Source organism: Oryx dammah, unplaced genomic scaffold, assembly GCF_014754425.2.
Source record: "Oryx dammah isolate SB20612 unplaced genomic scaffold, SCBI_Odam_1.1 HiC_scaffold_5, whole genome shotgun sequence".
NCBI lineage: Eukaryota > Metazoa > Chordata > Mammalia > Artiodactyla > Bovidae > Oryx > Oryx dammah.
In genome coordinates this window covers 62,415,617-62,436,669 of record NW_024070189.1, presented here as the reverse complement: position 1 = coordinate 62,436,669, position 21,053 = coordinate 62,415,617, and the positions used below count along the sequence as shown (strand labels likewise).

Genomic DNA, 21,053 nt, shown 5'->3' with positions numbered 1-21,053 from the left:
GGCTTCCTCGGTAGCTCAGTGCTAAAGAATCCACCTGCCAATGCAGGAAGACACGAGTTTTATCCCTGGGTCAGAAGATCCCCTGGAAAGGGAAATGGCAACCCACTCCAGTATTCTTGCCAGGGAAATCCCACGGACAGAGGAACCTGGTGGGCTGCAGTCCATGAGGTTGCAAAAGAGTCAGACAAGACTCAGTGACTAAACAATAAAAACAACAACATGTGCCAGGCACTGTCCTAAGAGCTTAACGAGTATCTATTAATTTAATCCAAATAATAATAACTCTATAAGTTGATATTACTGTTATCTGCATTTTACAGATGCTGAGACTGAGGTACAGACTGGCTAAGCAAGGTCACACTCATAGTAAGCAAGGCAGTCTATGTTCAAACCAGGAACATAGGGTTAGCTTCAGGGTTGTCACCACTATGATTTTGTCCAGTTAAAGAGCATTTGGGAGAAGAAGTTTCTGTCTCCTTCCCCTCTCGCCATAACACTTCCAGATTTTCACCTGCCGCTCTGGATTTGTGGCCGAGTGCACATGTGGTTTGGCTCATCTGAGACTATGTGTCTGAGGATGAAAACTGAGACTGTAGAACCAGGGAGGTCAGTTGAGTTAACTCAGAGGGCGTTTGCCGTCAAGAGGAACAGATGCTGTTTAAGTCAGGAAGAAATGAGCGTTCACTCCAAGCCTCACTTTAGAAAGCCTCTTTGTTTTATGACTCTGGGTGCAGGCAACCCTTTTAATTTTGTGTTTTGGATTCCAGCCATAGGAGGCCTTCTTTAATGTAGCAGATGGCTGGAGACAGGCAAGCCTGGTTTCTACTCTCTGCATGAAGCAGCCTTCCCTAGAGAGGAATCTCCTAATTATGTTGCTCTGAAAAAAGAGAAGAAAAGATAACTTAAAATGGACACATTAAGTTTACACCACACATAAAATAACCACTGCTTTAGGCATCTGCAAACATTTGGAGATCAGGAAACCTTTTGAGAATCTGATGAAAGCTACAGACTTTTGCTGCAGATTTGTATATAGTTACCTACACAGAAACGTGCATATTCATTCCACGGGGCTCATGGAGTCTCTGATATCCATTCCTGATGCTTAAAAGTCCCTGGCAGTAAGATTCCTGTGCTTCCAGCAGAGGCAGCTATTACTCTTTTACTTTCCTTTTCCTTTTTTCAATACATTTTGTATTGATTCTCAATTTTGTGTTGTGATAATAAAGGGTCTGTGGAATATTAAGGGCTCATTTCACACAAGAACACTCAAATTTTACTGGAAAAAAAAAATCCTTTCAAATACTGGGTAAAGTCACTTTAGTGTATTCTCTGGTTGGCACAGAACCTTGGCTTGCTCTGTTAAACACTAATGTGAAGTTTCTTTTGAAAATCGTAACACGATTTTTTTTTCTCTGTGGAATCTTGCACAGCATTTCTTTAGAACTTCACTCTTCTCAGTACTTTTCTCAGTTTAGCTCTGCTTTCTGCGTTGCTTCCAATATTAAGGATGGAGAGTAGGGCTAATTTGTCCATTGACGAGCATACAATTTTCAGAACTTGGAAAGACAGGTTTATTGTTTCCCAGACACTGTCGAGAGGGGTCACACAAACGTGGACATTTCTTTCTTTGATGTCCACTTGCCATGGCTGTGTGAGGAAGTGAGATGTCTCTGAAGTGGCTACCAGATCCCTTTATGGATTTCTGTGATGTCATTCATTGATTCCCTCTACACTGGGTAACTCCTTGGAATATCACCACATTCTTCCAATTCTACTGGAGGTCCACTGGTCATTTAGGGAGAATCTTCTGAGCTATAGCAAAGGGTCAAATTGAGATATATATTAAATATATTGAAACCAAACCCAATTTGCCTCAATTACTGTATATTTAAACATAAAATTTTAAAAATATGGAAAGACTAAGTTAAGTATTCCAGTTCTTCTTATTCCATATATGCTCTCACATTTCCTAAAAGTTACCTCCTTATAAAATTCAGGGTGTGAGTATGTCACTGACCAAATATTTAAGCTGGTTCTTTACATCAAATGAATAATTAACACAGTTATTGGAAAAGTTCAAAGAAAGGGCCCATTTTCTCCCTAAGCATCAACAGAGCTAGAAGGAAACTGTTTGGGGCTTAAGTCAGGGTTGTGAGCTTCAGCATGATTGGTATTTTGGTAGATACCTCTTGCTTGCTTGCTTGCTTCCCTTCTGGCTGCTCTGTCTTCGTTGCTATGTGTGTCTCTTTCTCTAATTGCGGTGGGCTGAGGCTGCTTCTTGCTGCAGTGCTCGGGCTGCCCACTGTGGTGGCTCCTCTCACCGGAGCATGAGCTTCCGTAGTTGTGGCCATGGGCCAGTAGCTGGGGCCTGCGGGCTCCGGCTCTATTGCTGTGTCCCACGGGCTTAGCTGCTCTGTGGCATGTGGGATCTCAGTTTCGGGACCAGGGATTGAACCCGTGCCCCCTGCCTTGGCAGGTGGATTTTAACCGCTGGACCATCAGGGAAGTCCTGGGCCAGATAAGTCTTGGTGGAAGAAAACTGTCCTGCGTAGCATGGAATGTTTAGATCCCTGGCCACTACAGAGTAGATGTCACCAGCACCACCTTCCTAGATTTTCCAATATTGTCAAATGTTCCCTTGGGGCCTTTGGCACCCCTGCTTGAGAAGCACTGGTGTGAGTATTCCAGTGTTAAGCTTCTCTATAAATAACACAAAAATGAATTTTGAAGCTGCTTCAGTTTGACCTTTCTGGTCAGGTGAACGCTAACCTGAAAAGGCAGTTTGTCTCTTTTGATGCCCCACCAACTATTCTATCTTTTCGGGTTGTCCTGTTCTACATTTGCTTTTAGTCCCTGTCCCCCAAACAGGGACTTCCTTATTCCTTTCCTATGGCTCTGACAGGCCTGTTCATTTGCCATCTGACAGTCTTTTTTGACTCAGAGAAGGCAATGGCACCCCACTCCAGTACTCTTGCCTGGAAAATTCCATGGATGGAGGAGCCTGGTAGGCTGCAGTCCATGGGGTCGCTGAGAGTCAAACATGACTGAGCGACTTCACTTTCACTTTTCACTTTCATGCATTGGAGAAGGAAATTTGCAACCCACTCCAGTGTTCTTGCCTGGAGAATCCCAGGGACTGGGGAGCCTGGTGGGCTGCCATCTATGGGGTCGCACAGAGTCAGACACGACTGAAGCGACTTAGCAGCAGCAGCAGTTTTTTTGACTATATAGATCTTTATTGATCTGATTTTTTTATACCCTTTGAATGCTGGGTACTGTCTTGTCCTTTGGGAGGAGTTTTTCTTCCTGTATTCTATGTTATCATCTCTTTCTATTTAAGACCCAAGCTGAGCCTACACAGCAGTTTGGAGAAGTTTGAGTCTCTGGTTGATTTGATCAGTATTTGGTCACACAGATCAGGAAGCAAAACTGTTGGCTTTGAGATTAACCTGAGACTGTGAAAGGAATCCTGTCATCACAAATTGTTCTTTACATATGTGCAGTGACTACAAGACAGCAAACAGTTTGTTTTGGGAAGGATTTTACTGCCTGTTTGAAGGGAGGAGTGGCTGAAGTGTACAAAATATTTAAACCACATTTTTATGTCTTATAGTGTTCAACAAACCTCTCTGCAAACATCAGTTCTGGGGGAATTTAAAAAAAAGAAAAAAAAGGATCCTCCAAGGAAGGGTTATGGGCACTTTTGGGAGTTGTAAAGCCATGCAGGCTCCAGAAATATGTGCTTTCCAAGGGCTGGAAACTTCTGAATTAACAGCAAATAATCAGTGAGTGTGACAAAGAGTTAAAGTACACAGACTTTACTTTCACAAACTTTATGATGTAGTAAAGAGTTTTAAGACATAGACCTGAGATTGCAAACTGATGGCCAGCAGGCTAAATCAGGACCACGGATTTGTTTTACTTGGCTTGTACAGTGTTGGCCTCCTGAATGTCTAAGAAAGAAAAAAGAAAGAATGAAAAAAAAGTTGCTACATACATAAAAATGAGATTTTGTATTAAAGTCCAGATTTCCAGCTGTTTTTGAAAAATCAGAAGATCTCCCCAAACTGGGTCCTTACTTCCACATTCCCCCATGGTGACAGTTGGCTAAAGTGAAATAGCAGCTGCCCCCTTTGAACAGAGGAAGCTCTCTCTGGTTCTGCACCCAGGCCCACTACATTCCCTCACCAGGCCTCTGTCCACATTTGAGATGACTATCCTTAATGCAGAGACTTGGACAACATTCACCTTGCATCTTCCCTGTGGAAAAGATGACTGAAGCCTGGAGCAAAACAGCTGCTTCCCATTTAAATTCAGGTGAGATGACCCTGGCTCAGAGCACCACTGCTGGCCGTAGAGGCAGTGAGCAGTGGTCAGATTTGGGATGTATTTTGAAGGTAGCATTAGTAAGATTTCATGATGGTTTGGTTTAGAGAATGAGAGAGAGGATTTGAAAATGACTCCAATTTTGATTTTCATTTAGGTTAATTTATTTTTAAAAGTAAACCTATAGCAGAATATTGGAAAGTCAGCATTGAACTTTTAAAATAAAAAAAAAATTATTTAAAAGTTTTTCTTCACTAGTACTCTCCAAATTGCATGCCCTAGATGGTACTACTATCATTTTCTGGGAAATGCCAACACTCTGGGGAAGCGGGAGAACATTGAGAAGAGCCCCAGCAACTAAGAAAAGAGATTTAGGCTCCTGCCCCCTAGATGGAGCATAGGGACTTCAGTCTATGGATTGCCACAGTGCACCTCCGTGTCCGCATGAGTCCAGGATGGTGTATCTTAAACCACAGGGCTGTCAGTACATGGGCAGCCCTACTTCAGGAGCTACAAGGTCTGTCACTGCCAGACATAGTAGTCTCCGGGAATTTCACACGGGATGAGTTTTAGAGCTGCATCCAGTAAGAAGATACTCGGAAGCTTGCGTTGAGGCTACCTTTTCACAGAAAGAAGACCCTCAGATTTATACTACAAATCATTAGCAGTAGCAAAGTTATATCCGACGTTATTTTTATTTACACTTTATACAGGACTGGGAAAATCGCCAACTGTCCATGTCGAAAACAACTGTTTTATTTTATTATAATGTGGGTTGATTTGGTTAGTGGACACTACCAGTGGCTATCGTGGCGGTGGGAACTAGCCGACTGCCAGTCTTGGGCCCGGCCATGGACGCGAGATGCCTCTAGCAGATCGGAAGCTGGAGTTTGCGGGCGCCAAGCCAAGCGCGGAGGCTTCCTCCAGCCGCGGGAGCCAGTCGGCCCTTCCCTCGGTCTGTCCCGCAGCGGTCACTCGGCCGCTTGCGCGCATGCGCCGAGCCCGCGGCGTCCTCCCGGGCTCCTTCCCTCCTTCATCCGGGTCCTGGGCGAGCGGGCGCCGTGCGCGTGTCCCGCTGCCGAGCTGCTAATAAAGTTGCGCTGAGGAGAAGCGCAGCGACGGCGCCGGGAGAGCGCGCGCCGCCGGCCCGTGAGTGAAAGTGGGGCCCCGGGACGGGCGGGCCAGTGAGTGGGACCGTGGGCTGCAGGCTTTGCCCGGACGCGGTTCTGCCCTAGCGGCCGGACTCGGGCCGAGGCGGGGGCGGGCGGAGCGGAAATCACCCGGGCCTGCGGGGCGGGAGGTAGGCCGAGACCCGGCCTGCCGGGGTCCAGGCGGGCGGCGATGGTGCGGCCCGTCCGGCTGCGGAGGCCTTGCCTCCCCCGGGGGCGTCCCGAGGCGGGGCCAGCGCTGGCCCTTGTCCGGGCTCCGCCGTTACCACCCAGACTCTGGCGGGAGGCGTTCAGGACGCCCTCGCGGGGATCCCCGGCCCCACTTCTGTCCGGGGGAGAGGTTTGCCCTCCCTTATGCGAGCGCCACCATCAACACACACCCCTGGTGGGAATGCCGCGCTCGGCTACATTGCAAAACCGTCCAGTGGCTTGATGAATCCGTGCCGCCGCCGTCGCTTTGTGTTTCAAAGATAAGGATCCACTCTTATCGGTGGGAATTACACCCCGGGCAGTTGTGACCTGCTGCTGCACTCAGCTGGTAGTTAGACCCAGTTTCTGCCACTTGCCATGCCAGTTTCCATCATTGCAAAGATTTCTTCTACTTTGTGTAAACTTTTGTTGCAAGGAAAACGACAAGCAGTATCTGTTTGCCTTCTTCAGATTCAACCTTTGCTGGAGTCTCTCACTCTAGTGTCAGGGCTCAGATTCATATTCTGTCTGCCCCCTCCCCATGCCCTCCCTCTTTGCTCTCTTCCCCTTTCAAGCTGCTGTTATTACGTGGAGTTTGGAGCCTAAGCTTTGAAAACTCCCATGTGGCGCCTGTCTTAAGTTGGAGCATGCTCAGTAGCCAAAACAGATTTTGGTTGCAAAAAAGAACTGGGGCGAGGATAGTCGGGTATTTGGACGTTCGCCCACTTCCTAACAGAATGTTCCAATTCTGGTTTGGATGGCATTGGCGAGTGGAGCTGTAGGCCAGCCCAGAGGTGAGGAATGCCTGAACACCCTGGGCCAGATCTCTATCTTGATTGTAGAGACATTGTTTCCTGACCAGCTGGAGGTCTAGAGAGAGACAGGGGGAAAGCATTCCTGGCTGCCGTGCATTTATATGGGTGTGGGACCGAGTGTATCTTGTTTACCTTATCTTTCTGTGGAAACAGTTTTGAAGTTTGGTTGGGTTTGTCACATCATGCCCGTTGCCTAATACCCCCCCAACGTGTTCTTATTTAGCAAAAAGACTGGATAGGTGGGAGGTTGTGGCTTGGCCTCACAGAAGTTGAGAGGAAGGGATACTGAAGTTGCTGTTTTCAAATTCTTTCGAAAATTCTGTTTCTAAACTTGGGTAGTTAAATTTTCTTAAATTAGAGCACCCATAATACCCACAGTGAATTAGCTTTTGAACTTGAATTTGAAAGCTAAATGGTTGAAAACCTTAGTCCCAATGAATTACTAACTTTCCAAGCAGTTTAAAATTGTTCCTAGGTACCAGTGTTGTGGAAGACAAAACCTAGGCACAGTGTGAACATTATTGATCTGAATATTTTTATGAGTATGTTCCAAATAAGGAATTTTTTTTTTATAGTTCTAAGGGCTTCCCCGGTGGCTTAGATGGTAAAGAATCTGCCTGCAATGTGGGAGACCCGGGTTTGATCCCTGGGTCAGGAAGATCTGGAGAAGGGAATGGCTACCTACTCCAGTATTCTTGCCTGGAGAATTCCATGGACAGAGGAGCCTGGTGGGCTACAGTCCATGAGGTTGCAAAGAGTCGGACATGACTGTATGTTCAACTAACACACGTACACATATAGATCTAAACAAATTATTTTCTTCCTCTTATTGGTATTTTGGTAACTTTTACCCCCCTCTAAGATGAATCCAAGATTACAGAAACACAAAACATTAAGAAACAAGTTTAAAGTGTAACTTTCATGAGAGTTGTGTTTATTATGTTGAGATTTTTTAAATTTAACTTTTGCATGATTGTCTGCATAGCATCCTCCTCTCTGCCCTCTCTACCTTGCTGCTCCCTCTGTGCCTTTCCTTTCACATAGCTGCTTTTATCACATTAACTGTACCTATTTATTTTTGTTAATAAAATCCAACTGTCATTTATGCCTCCGTTTTTCAGATCACAGTTGAAATAGACTATAAAAGTTAGATGAACCTTCCCAGCTGACTTTCTTCTTAGATTTTAAATGCATCCAATGATATAGTTTTGTTAAGAGAAGAACAGTGAACTGGAAAAGAAAAGAATAAAATATTTTTGTAGGTTCTGTGCAGATTTGGTGGAATTATCTACTTGTCTGGTTCACAGGGTTAGGCGCCACAAAAATAGGCGCCACAAAAATGGGTAGATTGGTATGTGCTACATTTCTTTCCCCTCTGGCAAAGGGGAAAGAAATTTCAGTGGGAGACAGTGGCAGAATGCTGTTACTAATGAGGTTTGAATCAGATTGTTTACTGGTTATGTAACATGTTGCTGGGAGTATTATTAAAAGTTGCCTTCTGTATCAAGGTAGAGGCAAGTAAATTCTGCTTACCCTCTTCACTGGGTGTTAATTCTTGGCTGAACCTGAAGCACATTAGACTGTAACCATAATTACACCTGGGTAGCCTGTCTGTTTCCTGTTTTCATCATGAACCCAAACATTATGATTTGCAGTGATGATCTTTTTTGTGCCTTGTATTAAACGAGGCAGTATGTTTTCTCTTGCTTCTGAAAAGAGATTTATAACTGGTCAAATCAAAGCTACTAGCTTCTTTTCTTTTGAAGACTAGGTAGTAAAATATAAACCTTCTAAAAATTTCTTGGTAACTTGAAATACTATTTAAAAAAATCTATTTAATACATATTGTTTGAGTGTTTTAATGTAAATTTTAATGTTACCAGTAGTATGTAGAGTCTGAATAAGAAAGCCCTTTTTGTTTATGACTTATCAGTGTTTATTATTACCAGATGTATATGTTGACTTAGCTGACTTGACCTCTTTAGGATATAGCTGCCTTTATTCCCCTGATTATCAGTTTTCCCTGTTCTCTTTATTTCTAGAGTGACTGTATTTCTAGTCTGTTCATATGCTTCATACTAACACAATGAAGAACTGAAATAGTTTATTTCTTGAAACGTTACAGCTCCCTTAGATGCTATGGGTTTGCCGGCATACTAATAAGGTTGAAGACAATGGAGAAGATTTCCTTTTGTAAGGGACAGTCTTATAAAACCCTGAAGGATGACTCTTATTTCTACCAGTCTGGATATTTTGGAGAAAAGATTATTTGGAGGTAGAACCCTAGAAGACTGCACAGAGGTAGAATGTTTCCCCCACCAAAGATGGTGATGAATGTCCTCACAAAGCCTGTCCATGTCTTTTACACTTTGATTTTTTGCTTCCAAAGTTAATAGAACAATAGTAATTGAAACTCCCAGTGCTGGCTTATCCAATTCATTGCCATTACCTAGAACTCTGAATCTGAGAGGTACATTTACTACTTGGAAGGTTAAGATATAAAATTCTTTTTGAAAAATTGTTAAAAGCTAGATTGTTGTTAGGACCAACTAGTTTTTCAGTCTCATGTTCTAACATCTTTCAGTGTTTCACAACTTTGAAAAGATGGGGTAATTACACAGTTACTATTTTTTCATAAATAATCAGCTAGTTCTTCACTCTGCAGTTTTGATACTTTTTTGCCCTGAGCACCTAGGTGGGGAGATATTTGGCCTCTTTCTATTAGAGAAGTGGTATCAGTGACTTTTCTTTCTGTTTTTATTGTATTCCTAACTTGGTTGTGACAATATTTTAGAAGAAAGTATTCTTTATTAGATGGTTCCATGTGTGCGATACTGTAATTGTAATTCATTTTTGGAAGTCAGTTGTTAAAGTGCCTTTTGTAAATAGAATTTGCTTTTGAATTCTTTGGTACACCAGTCTCTGCTTATAATGTGTATATATATAAATTACAGAATGGTATACTCTGGAAATTTGAAAATGGCCTAGTCTGTTGTGAGGCTTAACTGGATTTTTCCTTTTTGATGTCCATATATGTTGTTTTGTTATTATTGGAAATAATATTAATAGTAAGAAAAAGACTGGTGTCACCTTCCTACTTTTCTTTGAACATAGCAGCTGGAGTCCTGTAAACAGTCTTAAACTTCTTAAATTTAACTGTGATCTCAGAATATGGCTGGTACTTTTTCAAGGCAAGCTTTGTTTTGGTCACTTCTGTTTTCATGATATGTTAGGATCTGCCTAGGCAATGGCAGCCCACTCCAGTACTCTTGCCTGGAAAATCCCATGGACGGAGGAGCCTGGTGGGCTGCAGTCCATGGGGTCGCACAGAGTTGGACACAACTGAGTGACTTAGCAGCAGCAGCAGCGTCATATGTGGTAGACTATAACTTGAGATATAGTTATTCTGGTTTGTGTGTTTCTAGGAAAAGAGGGGCACTGCAGAACTTTTTCAAAGCTAGTCTTTTCATTTTCTTTACCTTCTTCACATCTTTCTGCCCACTCAAGTGAGTAGATGAGCCTATCTGGAAAATGTCTTCATAAAGATTTGAAATATATGTTGTCTACACAAGTTAGCACTTTATACTCCAGAGAGACATTTTGTAACATACTGATTTGGTATCTGCTCTTGGTGATTTTATAATTTAAAGGAAAGCGCTATAAAGATTGACCAGCTCTGTGTCTATTCCTGTGCCTACAAGCCTATGCAGGTACTCTCAGACACATCTGGTAGCAATGTCAGAAATCTTGCAGGTTGTGTGGGGGTGAGTGATACATCTAGATCAGGCTCTGCTTAATTAGAGGACTTAGAGAAGCAGGTGAGGTTTAAAGAGTGATTAAAAACTGGGAAACAAAAGTCTGGATGTGGGAGATTAAAAAAAAGACTTGTATGGGCACAGAGAGAGCCTCGGTGAATGCTGTGCTGTGAGAAGGGTCAGCTGCTGTGTGCTCAGTTCCTGAATGGCTTTGAAATCACTATGAGAACTTTGGATGTCTTTGGAAATTTGGGAACCGTGATTGGGAAGAGTGATGATTTAAGTGTTTCTCTAGGAAAATGATTTTGGTGCCCATGTGACTGTATTTCTTCTTTCTAGATGATCTAGTAAAGAATAGGTTTTCTGAATCTAGGAGAGCTGTGGGGCCAGCTTGTTCTTGGTTTCTTTCTCTTATCTGCTTGCAGTCCTGGATGTGGCTTACGCATTTTATAGTGATTATATACCTAGGTCTAGGATTGGTTTGATAGTAGTGATGACGGTGTCTACTTTTGCTAATACTTGGTGACTAAAGATGTTAGAACCACAGGGGTAAGACACTTTTAAAGCTATACCCCCACCAACCACAAACAAGTTACCTCTGAATGCGTATAGGCAAGTGACTTTCTCCCATTGCGGATGGTCCTAAGGGCCTTGGTTCTCAAACCTACTGCAGAACCTGGGAGGTAGGGCCCTGCTGTCAGTGAATCTGAATTTTGTGGAATGGTTATGAAGGATTTGTTTCTTTAAAACCCCCATCTGTAATTATTCTGTGTAGGTTTGGTTGAAGTGATGGTGGCTTTGAACCATATGCACATTTGCAAGGGTTAATGTGGTCAGGAGATTACCTTTTGGCTAACAGTGTTGGGTGAAAGTTTTGAATTGGTTTGTTTGCCTTTTATTTTGGATTGAAGCAATTAGAGAGATGTTGGATTAGAAGGTGAAGGAGCTGTTTCTTTGAGTTTTCCTTTGAATCTGGGCCTGAGCAGTGTGTGTCTATATGTCTGTCTGTCTTGGAGAGACTATTGAGGGGGGTTTGTGTGTATGTGTTTATGGCAGGTCAGGAGGTTCTACTCAGGGTTTCTTGACATTAATAACAATTCATTTGAATGGAAACCTGGTTAAGTTTAAGAACATTTTCTTCATACATTCATTTTATGTAAAATCATCCTTTAGTTTCCCTATCAGCCTCCCCTAAATCAGTCCCGTTCTCGTAGCCCAGGTTGACACCTTGGAGTCATTTTTGACTCCTTCGTTCTCACATTCCCCTTATCTCTCCCACCAGGAAACCTTTTGTCTCCCCAAACCCGTGAAACTGTCTGCTTCTCACCACCACGCTGCTGTCATCCTGGTCTGAGCCACCATCATCTCTTTCTTAAATTGCTGCAGCACTGAACTGATCTCGGTTTCCCTGCTTTCTACCATTGCCCCCATCCCCACCCCCTCCCCATTCTGAACATGTGGCCTAGAGTGATTTTTAATAATATAAGTCTGAAAATGTCGTATCTTCACTCAGAGCTCTTAAATGGGTCTACATTTCACTTACAGTAAAGGCCAAAAGCCCTTATCTTACTGCATGGCTCTCTTACCTGTTTGGCTCTATTCCTTGTTTTCCCCTTCTTGTTTGCTTATTATCAGGCTTCGTGGTCTTGTGGTGACTTGAATGTGCCAGACATGCTCCCACTTTGGGATTTGCGCATTGCCTGTTGCCTCTGCTTGTGCTAGTTTTCTCTGCCTGGCTCACTCTTTGGTGTCTTCTCAGTGAGGCTCAGCCCAGCCACCCTGTTACACCTCTTTCATAGCACTCCTGATCCACCTTCCTCTGTTTTATTTTTCTCCATAGCATTTTTCACCTAACAGCTATCCTGTTATCACTCATTTATTGTACTTTGTCTGTCTCCCTCCACTGGAATGCAAGCTTTATGAGGACAAGGGTTTTGGTCCACTTTTATTCACTTCTATATTCTCAGTGCTTATAGTGCTCAGTTCAGTTACTCCGTCATGTCGGACTCTTTGTGACCCCATGAACTGCAGCACGCCAAGCTTCCCTGTCCATTACCAACTCCCAGAGCTTACTGAAACTCATGTCCATTGAGTCGGTGATGCCATCCAATCATTTCATCCTCTGTTGTCCCCTTCTCCTCCAGCCATCAGTCTTTCCCAACATCAAGGTCTTTTCCAATGAGTCAGTTCTTCGCATCAGGTGGCCAAAGTATTGGAGCTTCAGCATCAGTCCTTCCGATGAATATTCAGGACTGATTTCCTTTAGGATGGACTGATTTGATCTCCTTGCAGTCCAAGGGACTCTCAAGAGTCTTCTCTGACACCACAGTTCAAAAGCATCAATTCTTTGGTGTTCAGCTTTCTTTACAGTCCAACTCTCACATCCATACATGACCACTGGAAGAACCATAGCTTTGACTAGACGGACCTTTGTTGGCAAAGTAATGCCTCTGCTTTTTAATGTGCTGTCTAGGTTGGTCATAGCTTTTCTTCCAGGGAGCAAGTGTCTTCTAATTTCATGGCTACAGTCACCATCTGCAGTGATTTTGGAGCCCAAGAAAATAAAGTCACTGTCTCCATTGTTTCCCCATCTATTTGCATGAAGTGATGGGACCAGATGCCATGATCTTCGTTTTCTGAATGTTGAGCTTTAAGCCAACTTTTTCACTCTCCTCTTTCACTTTCAAGAGGCCTTTTTGTTCTTCTTCACTTTCTGTCATAAGGGTGGTGTCATCTACATATCTGAGGTTATTGATATTTCTCCCAGCAATCTTGATTTCAGCTTGTGCTTCATCCAGCCCAGCATTTCATATGATGTACTCTGCATATAAGGTAAATAAGCAGGGTGACAGTATACAGTCTTGATGTACTCCTTTCCCGATTTGGAACCAGTCTGTTATGCCATGTCCAGTTCTGTTACTTCTTGACCTGCATACAGATTTCTCAGGAGGCAGGTCAGGTGGTCTGGTATTCCCATCTCTTGAAGAATTTTCCACAATTTGTTGTCATCCACACAGTAAAAGGCTTTGGTGTAGTCAATAAAGCAGAAGTAGATGTTTTTCTGAAACGGTCTTGCTTTTTTGATGGTCCAGCAGATGTTGGCAATTTGATCTCTGGTTCCTCTGCCTTTTTAAAATCCAGCTTGAACATCTGGAAGTTCACAGTTCACGTACTGCTGAAGCCTGGCTTGGAGTATTTTGAGCATTACTTTGCTAGCATGTGAGATGAGTGCCTTGGAAACGAACAGAGATCATTCTGTCGTTTTTGAGATTGCATCCAAGTACTGCATTTCGGACTCTCTTGTTGACCATGATGGCTACTCCATTTCTTCTAAGGGATTCCTGCCTACAGTAGTAGATATAATGGTCATGTGAGTTAAATTCACCCATTCCAGTCCGTCTTAGTTCGCTGATTCCTAGAATGTGGATGTTCACTCTTGCCATCTCCTGTTTGACCACTTCCAATTTGCCTTGATTAATGGACCTAACATTCCAGGTTCCTATGCAATATTGCTCTTTATAGCATTGGACCTTGCTTCTATCACCAGTCACATCCACAGCTGGGTGGTGTTTTTGCTTTGGCTCCATCCCTTCATTCTTTCTGGAGTTATTTCTCCACTGATGTGATCACAAAACTGTGGAAAATTCTGAAAGAGATGGGAATATCAGACCATCTGATCTGCCTCTTGAGAAATCTGTATGCAGGTCAGGAAGCAACAGAACTGGACATGGAACAACAGACTGGTTCCAGATAGGAAAAGGAGTACATCAAGGCTGTATATTGTCACCCTGCTTATTTAACTTATATGCAGAGTATATCATGAGAAACGCTGGACTGGAAGAAGCACGGGTTGGAATCAAGATTGCCGGGAGAAATATCAGTAACCTCAGATATGCAAATAACACCACCCTTACGACAGAAAGTGAAGAGGAACAAAAAAGCCTCTTGTTGAAAGTGAAAGAGGAGAGTTAAAAAGTTGGCTTAAAGCTCAACATTCAGAAAACTAAAATCATGGCATCTGGTCCCATCACTTCATGCAAATAAATGGGGAAACAGTGCAAACAGTGTCAGACTTTATTTTCTTGGGCTCCAAAATCACTGCAGATGGTGATTGCAGCCATGAAATTAAAAGACGCTTACTCCATGGAAGGAAAGTTATGACCGACCTAGATAGCATATTAAAAAGCAGAGACATTACTTTGCCAACAAAGGTCCATCTAGTCAAGGCTATGTTTTTCCAATGGTCATGTATGGATGTGAGAGTTGGACTGTGAAAAAAGCTGAGCACCAAAGAATTGATGCTTTTGAACTGCGGTGTTGGAGAAGACTCTTGAGAGTCCCTTGGACTGCAGGGAGATCCAACCAGTCTATTCTAAAGGAGATCAGTCCTGGGTGTAGTTTGAAAGGAATGGTGCTGAGGCTGAAACTCCAGTACTTTGGCCACCTCATGTGCAGAGTTGACTCATTGGAGGAGACCCTGATGCTGGGAGGGATTGGGGGCGGGAGGAGAAGGGGACGACAGAGGATGAGATGGCTGGATGGCTGGATGGCATCACTGACTTGATGAACATGAGTTTGGGTAAACTCTGAGAGTTAGTGGTGGACAGGGACGCCTGGTGTGCTGCGATTCACGGGGTCGCAAGCAGTCAGACACGACCGAGCGACTGAACTGAACTGAACTGAGATGAGTGCAACTGTGCGGTAGTTTGAGCATTCTTTAGCATTGCCTTTCTTTGGGATTGGAATGAAAACTGACCTTTTCCAGTTCTGTGGCCACTGCTGAGTTTTCCAAATTTGCTGGCATGTTGAGTGCAGCACTCTCACAGCATCATCTTTTAGGATTTGAAATAGCTCAACTGGAATTCCATCATCTCCACTAGCTTTGTTCATAGTGATGCTTCCTAAGGCCCACTTGACTTCACACTCGAGAATGTCTGGCTCTAGGTGAGTGATCACACCATCGTGGTTATCTGGGTCATGAAGATCTTTTTTTGTATAGCCTTCTGTGTATTCTTGCCACCGCTTAATATCTTCTGCTTCTGTTAGGTCCATACCATTTCTATCCTTCATTGTGCCCATCTTTGCATGAAATGTTCTTAAAATGCACCTCAGTAGTTTTGGATGAATAGCTTGAATGAGTTTAACAAGTTCTCTGAATATGCTTAGTACTGTTTTTTAAAGATTACATTCTAGTGGGAGAGTCAAAAATCAAGAAAACCAACAAATAACTTACAATTTGGTAGTACAATGAAGGAATTGAACATAGTTTTAGGTTAGAGATTGGGGAAAACCTACTTTATATAGAGTTACTGGGTTGATCAGGGAAGGTGTCGGGGATGATAGCTAAAGCTGAAACCTTGGAGAGCTAGACATTAGTGGTTGGAGCTTGAAGAAAGTGGTCCAGACAAAGAATAGCATTTGTAAAATCTGTGAGGTACAGAAAATATTCTACTAAAGGAAGATAGATGCTTTTCAAAAAATGAATTCTTACTATTATTTATTGGAACCCGAAAGTATTTGGCCCTATCTTTGATTGATTTTTCTTAAATTTCAGCCTCCAAATTTGTATAACTTTAAAACTACTGGAGAGAATTCTTTTGAAATAAAAATGACTCTTATAAATCCTCTTCAGTAAGAATCTTAATATGGTTGAGGTACATCTGCACTTCCATTTTAAAGTTGGTTTTCCCTGGTAACTATACAGGAAATTCATGTTTATTTTAAGATATGCAGAATTGCATGAAGCAGAAAGTGAAAAGCACCCTGAATCCCTCCCCATCCCATGGCTAATTCCTTTCAAAAGGTTTGTATTCACATTCTCTTTCATTCATTAGACTTAAATACTTATTGAGCACATATATCACTCGGCTTAACAGTGATGAGCAAAAACAGATATGGCTCCTCTCATTTACATTCTTGCCAAGTTGGACTGGTAAATGTAAAAACAGATATGTTAACTGCTGCAAAATAGAGATATGTGACACAATAAGTGTGTATAATAGGGGAGTTTCACCTAGGCAAGCCAGCCTGGGAAGGCTTCCCTGAAGAAGGGATGCTTGAGGTAAAATAGCAGTATGGGTGGGTGTGGGTGTGTGTGTGTGTGTGTGTGTGTGTGTGTGTGTGTGGTAATGTGATAGATTCTTTTGTAATGCATGATATCTCTTAATTTTATTGCTGAGGGGTGTGTGTGTGTGTGTTGTAATGTGATAGATTCTTGTGTGTGTGTGTGTGTGTGTGTGTTTGTTATAATGTGATAGATTCTTTTGTAATGCATGATATCTCTTAATTTTATTGTTGAGGTCTACTGTATTCTTTGGATTTCCAAGGTACTGCTCTGTATTGTTTTTGTCTGGTTGATAGTTGCAGTTTTTCAGGAAAATTTCAGGGAACTTGACATACACAAGGATTTCTAAAGCTCATAATTAAATACCAATTTTCTTTCTAGCTATCTGAAATGACACCCATCAACGAAAGAATCAGCTATTAGGTTGGTGCAAACATAATTGCGGTTTCAGACTGTGACTTTTAAATCATTATAACTAGGCTCAAACACATCTTTATTAGTCAGAATAGGAACCATTATAATCAATGCATTTTTGCCAGTGAGAAATAAGTTTATTCCTGTAGCATAAAAATTCATGCCTCAAGATTCGATGAACACTTGGATAGCATTTTCTGGGTCCTGCTGGTTGTGGAAGTGTTTTCCCTGCAGAAAGTTGTTGAGATGCTTGAAGAAGTGGTAGTTGGTTGGCAAGAGGTCAGGTTAATATTGCAGATGAGGCAAAATTTCGTTGCCCGGTTTCTTTCAGCTTTTGAAACAATGGTCGTGCGACATACAGTTGGGTGTTGTCGTGGAGACAGATTGGGCCCTTTCTATTGACCAAGGCTGGCTGCGGGTGTTGCAGTTTTTGGTGCATCTCACTGATTTACTTCTCAGATGTAATGGTTTCACTGAGATTCAGAAAGCTGTAGTGGATCAGATGGGCAGCAAACCAGCAAACAGTGATCATGACCTTTTTTGGTGCAAGTTTGGCTTTGGGAAGTGCTTTGGAGCTCCTTCTCAGTCCAGCCACTGAGCTGGCCATCACCAGTTGTATGAAATCCACTTTTCATCACATGTCACAGTCCAATTGAGAAATGGTTCATTGTTTTTGCATAAAATAAGAGATGACACGTCAAAGCAGTGAATTTTAAATTTTTAAAATTTTCAGTGCATGAGGCACCTACTTATCAAACCTTTTCACATTTCCAGTTTACTTCAAATGCTGAACTACCATAGAATGATTGACATTGAGTTCTTTGGCAACTTCTTGTGTAGCTGTAAGAGGATAAGGTTTTTTCAGCTGGCACTAGTGGTAAAGAACCTGCCTGCCAATGCAAGAGACATAGAGATATGGGTTCTTTTAGGATGGACTGGTTGGAAAGGGACTCTCAAGAGTCTTCTCCAACACCACAGTTCAAAAGCATCAGTTCTTTGGTGCTCAGCTCTCTTTATAGTTCAACTTACATCCATACATGACTACTGGAAAAACCATAGCTTTGATTAGATGGACCTCTGTTGGCAAAGTAATGTCTCTGCTTTTTAATATGCTGTCTAGGTTGGTCATAGTTTTTCTTCTAAGGAGCAAGTGTCTTTTAATTTCATAGCTACAATCACCACCTGCAGTGATTTTGGAGCCCCTCAAAATAAAGTCTCTCACTGTTTCCATGGTTTCCCCATCTATTTGCCATGAAGTGATGGGACCAGATGCCACAATCTTAGTTTTTGGAATGTTGAGTTTTAAGCCAATTTTTTTCACTCCTCTTTCACTTTAATCAAGAGGCTCTTAAGTTCTTCACTTTCTGCCATAAGGGTGGTGTCATCTGCGTATCTGAGATTATTGATATTTCTCCCAGCAATCTTGATTCCAACTTGTGCTTCATCAGCCCAGCATTTTGCATGATGTACTCTGCATATAAGGTAAATAAGCAGGGTGACAATATACAGCCTTGACATACTCCTTTCCATAGTCTAAAATCAATATAAGATACAAGCAAGTAATCAGCCATTAGCAAAAAACCGTTAAAATGATGTATAACATAACCACATTTATTTAAGAATGTATTCCAGTATCAAATGAAAAAGTTCAGCAATGCAAAACTGCAATTACTTTTACACCAACTCAATAGTCAGGTCTTTGTCAACCAGAGGTAAACTATAAAAAGCCAAAGTAATAGCAGATAATGCGTTCACAGTTATTAAGTCCCTCCAAGTTGTAAGAAGTAGTACACATTCCTATCTACTCAGTTACTGGCCTTCTGTGCCTGCTGTATGTATTCTTTACTCTGTTTTAATACTGCATCTCTGTTGACTTATCATATGAAAATCCAGAGTGAAGCTAAGTGATATGGGACTTCCTTGATGGTCCAGTGGTTGAGTCTGCCTTGCAATGCAAGGGACAGATTTGATCCCTTGTCCGGGAGGATCCCATATGCTGCAGGGCAGCTGAGCCTGTGCGCCACAGCTACTGAGCCCAAGCTCTGGGGCTTCCGAGCCACAACTACTGAGCCCATGCACCGCAAGTGCTGAAGCCTGTGTGTCCTCGAGCCTGTGCTCCGCAACAAGAGAAGCCATTGCAGTGAGGATCCTGCATGCTGCAAATAGAGAGTGGCCCACAGTCACTGCAACTGGAGAAACCGTGCACAGGAACAAGAGACCCGACATAGCCAAAACCAAATAGATACATTAAAAACCAACAGACCCCAAGTGATGTGCTAAACAGCGTATGAAGCTCTTCATAGAATCTTCTCTTTCTTCTGGTTACTCTTTGTGCTCTTTGAGATTACAGATAGTGTCTTTTAAGGCTTAGTTTCTAGTACAGAGTATTCCTGGCTTATTGCTGCTGCTGCTAAGTCACTTCAGTCGTGTCCAACTCTGTGTGACCCCATGGATGGCAGCCCACCAGGCTCCCCCATCCCTGGGATTCTCCAGGCAAGAACACTGGAGTGGGTTGCCATTTCCTTCTCCAATGCATGAAAGTGAAAAGTGAAAGTGAAGTCACTCAGTCGAGTCTGATTCCTGGCTTATTAGGTACCCAATAAATTTGTCTGAATCAAATTCAAATCTTACTTCTCTTTGTATCATCCTCCAAATTTGTATATTTATTCCTTCTCTCTTGAGCTCTAATTACACATCTGCTTGGACCAGTACTTGCTTCCTTATACCCCTCCTCCATCGCCTTTTTACCTTGTCTTGGCTATAACTAGAATCCCCTTTTGGGGTGAGTGGTGTCTAATTCTTTCAGCTTTTAAACCTTTACCTTTCTTAGATTGCCCTGTTTCTCTTCTTAGTGGTCAGCAAGTCCTGTGAATTGTTTGTCTGTAATGTCCCTCACATCTCTTCCACCGTTACTCCCTGGTCTGTGTACCACCATCCCAGTGTGTCTTCCTCTCATAGTTGGATTACTAACATGTTTTCAGTTTACGCTCTCTGCCTCTCCTGGTTAAGCCTTTACTTGTCTATGTGCTGTTGGCTTTTTTGTCTTCCTGAAATGCCTCTTTGAACGGATCTTTCTGCTTAGATAGAAGTGTACCCTGCACACAGGATTACTTCTAGGAGCCTGACCCCTTTGCTTTTGTATTCAGTCTTTCCTTGTTTGACTTTCATTCTGCAGTGGTGTCTTTCCCTTTAGCTTCACAGACTAGCTGATTGTCTCCTCCCAGTCTCTTCTGCCTCATTTGGTTTAATGATACATGGGTTTTCCTTATTCCTGTCCTTTATTACCAACTGGGCTATGAGTTATAGATTGTCATATTCCTTTTTGGATCTTGTGATAGACGTTTCTAAAATGAAATGGAGCCTGTCAGAGAAAGGTTACCACTTCTTTCTGTCACTTGCCATTTGCAGCACAGTTAATTCCTTCTTTAGGTGGGGGAAGCAGGGAGCCTGTCAGAGATAGGTTACTCTCATAGCTCAGTTGGTAAAGAATCCGTCTGCAATGCAGGAGACCCCGGTTGATTTCTGGTTTGTATTCCTGGGTTGGGAAGATCCGCTGGAGAAGGGAAAGGCTACCCACTCCAGTATTCTGGCCTGGAGAATTCCATGGACTGTATAGTTCATGGGGTCACAAAAGAGTCAGACATAACTGAGTGACTTTCACTTCACTAATTCCTTCTTAAACAATCTTATTCATAACTGTGTAATCTTTCCACCTTTTCCTCCCCAGTTTCCACTTATATTGGCATAATTCTGCTTCCTTTCTGTTCCTTTTAAGTCTCTCCTAAATAGAAATTTGAAAGTGTTTGATCACTAGATTCCATTATATTCACTCAAACTACAGTATTGATGAGATTTGATCCCTGGATTGAGGATCCCCTGGAGGAGGGCATGGCAACCCACTCCAGTATTTGTGCCTGGAGAATCCCATGGACAGAGGAGCCTGGCAGACTATGGTCCGTAAGGTCACAAAGAGCTGGGCATGACTGAAGTGACGTAACACACATGCATGGTTTACCTTACACAGATTATCCTATGTATTTCCTAATGGAATGTTAGATTTGAGGGGATTCTGTGGGTTTTAAGGTAGAACTAGAAGTTCCCTGAAAGATATCTTAGGCATTATTCAATTTTTTGTTGGGGCAGTTTGTTTTATTAACTTCTTTGTTAGTCTACCATCTATTATTGTAAGAAGACTTGGGTTTTCAGGAGAAGGCTCAGTTTGATATTTGACATTCGAAAAGGCTGGGTTAGTGTGACTTCAGAAGAGCATAAAAGAGAAAACAGAATTTGTCTTCTATCCCTGCTTATGCTATTGAAA

The 21,053-nt window shown here is 42.5% G+C and overlaps 1 protein-coding gene across 1 annotated transcript in view; it reads left to right on the top strand.

Annotated features, from left to right (window-relative positions):
• Nucleotides 1–5,316: 5,316 nt before the first annotated feature.
• SMAD5 (SMAD family member 5) overlaps nt 5,317–21,053 on the top strand; it is a 58,931-nt gene continuing 43,194 nt past the window's right edge. Inside the window, exon 1 of the mRNA XM_040240036.1 lies at nt 5,317–5,478. The gene's annotated coding sequence lies outside the window, so the exon portion shown is untranslated. The remainder of the gene's footprint in view (nt 5,479–21,053) is intronic.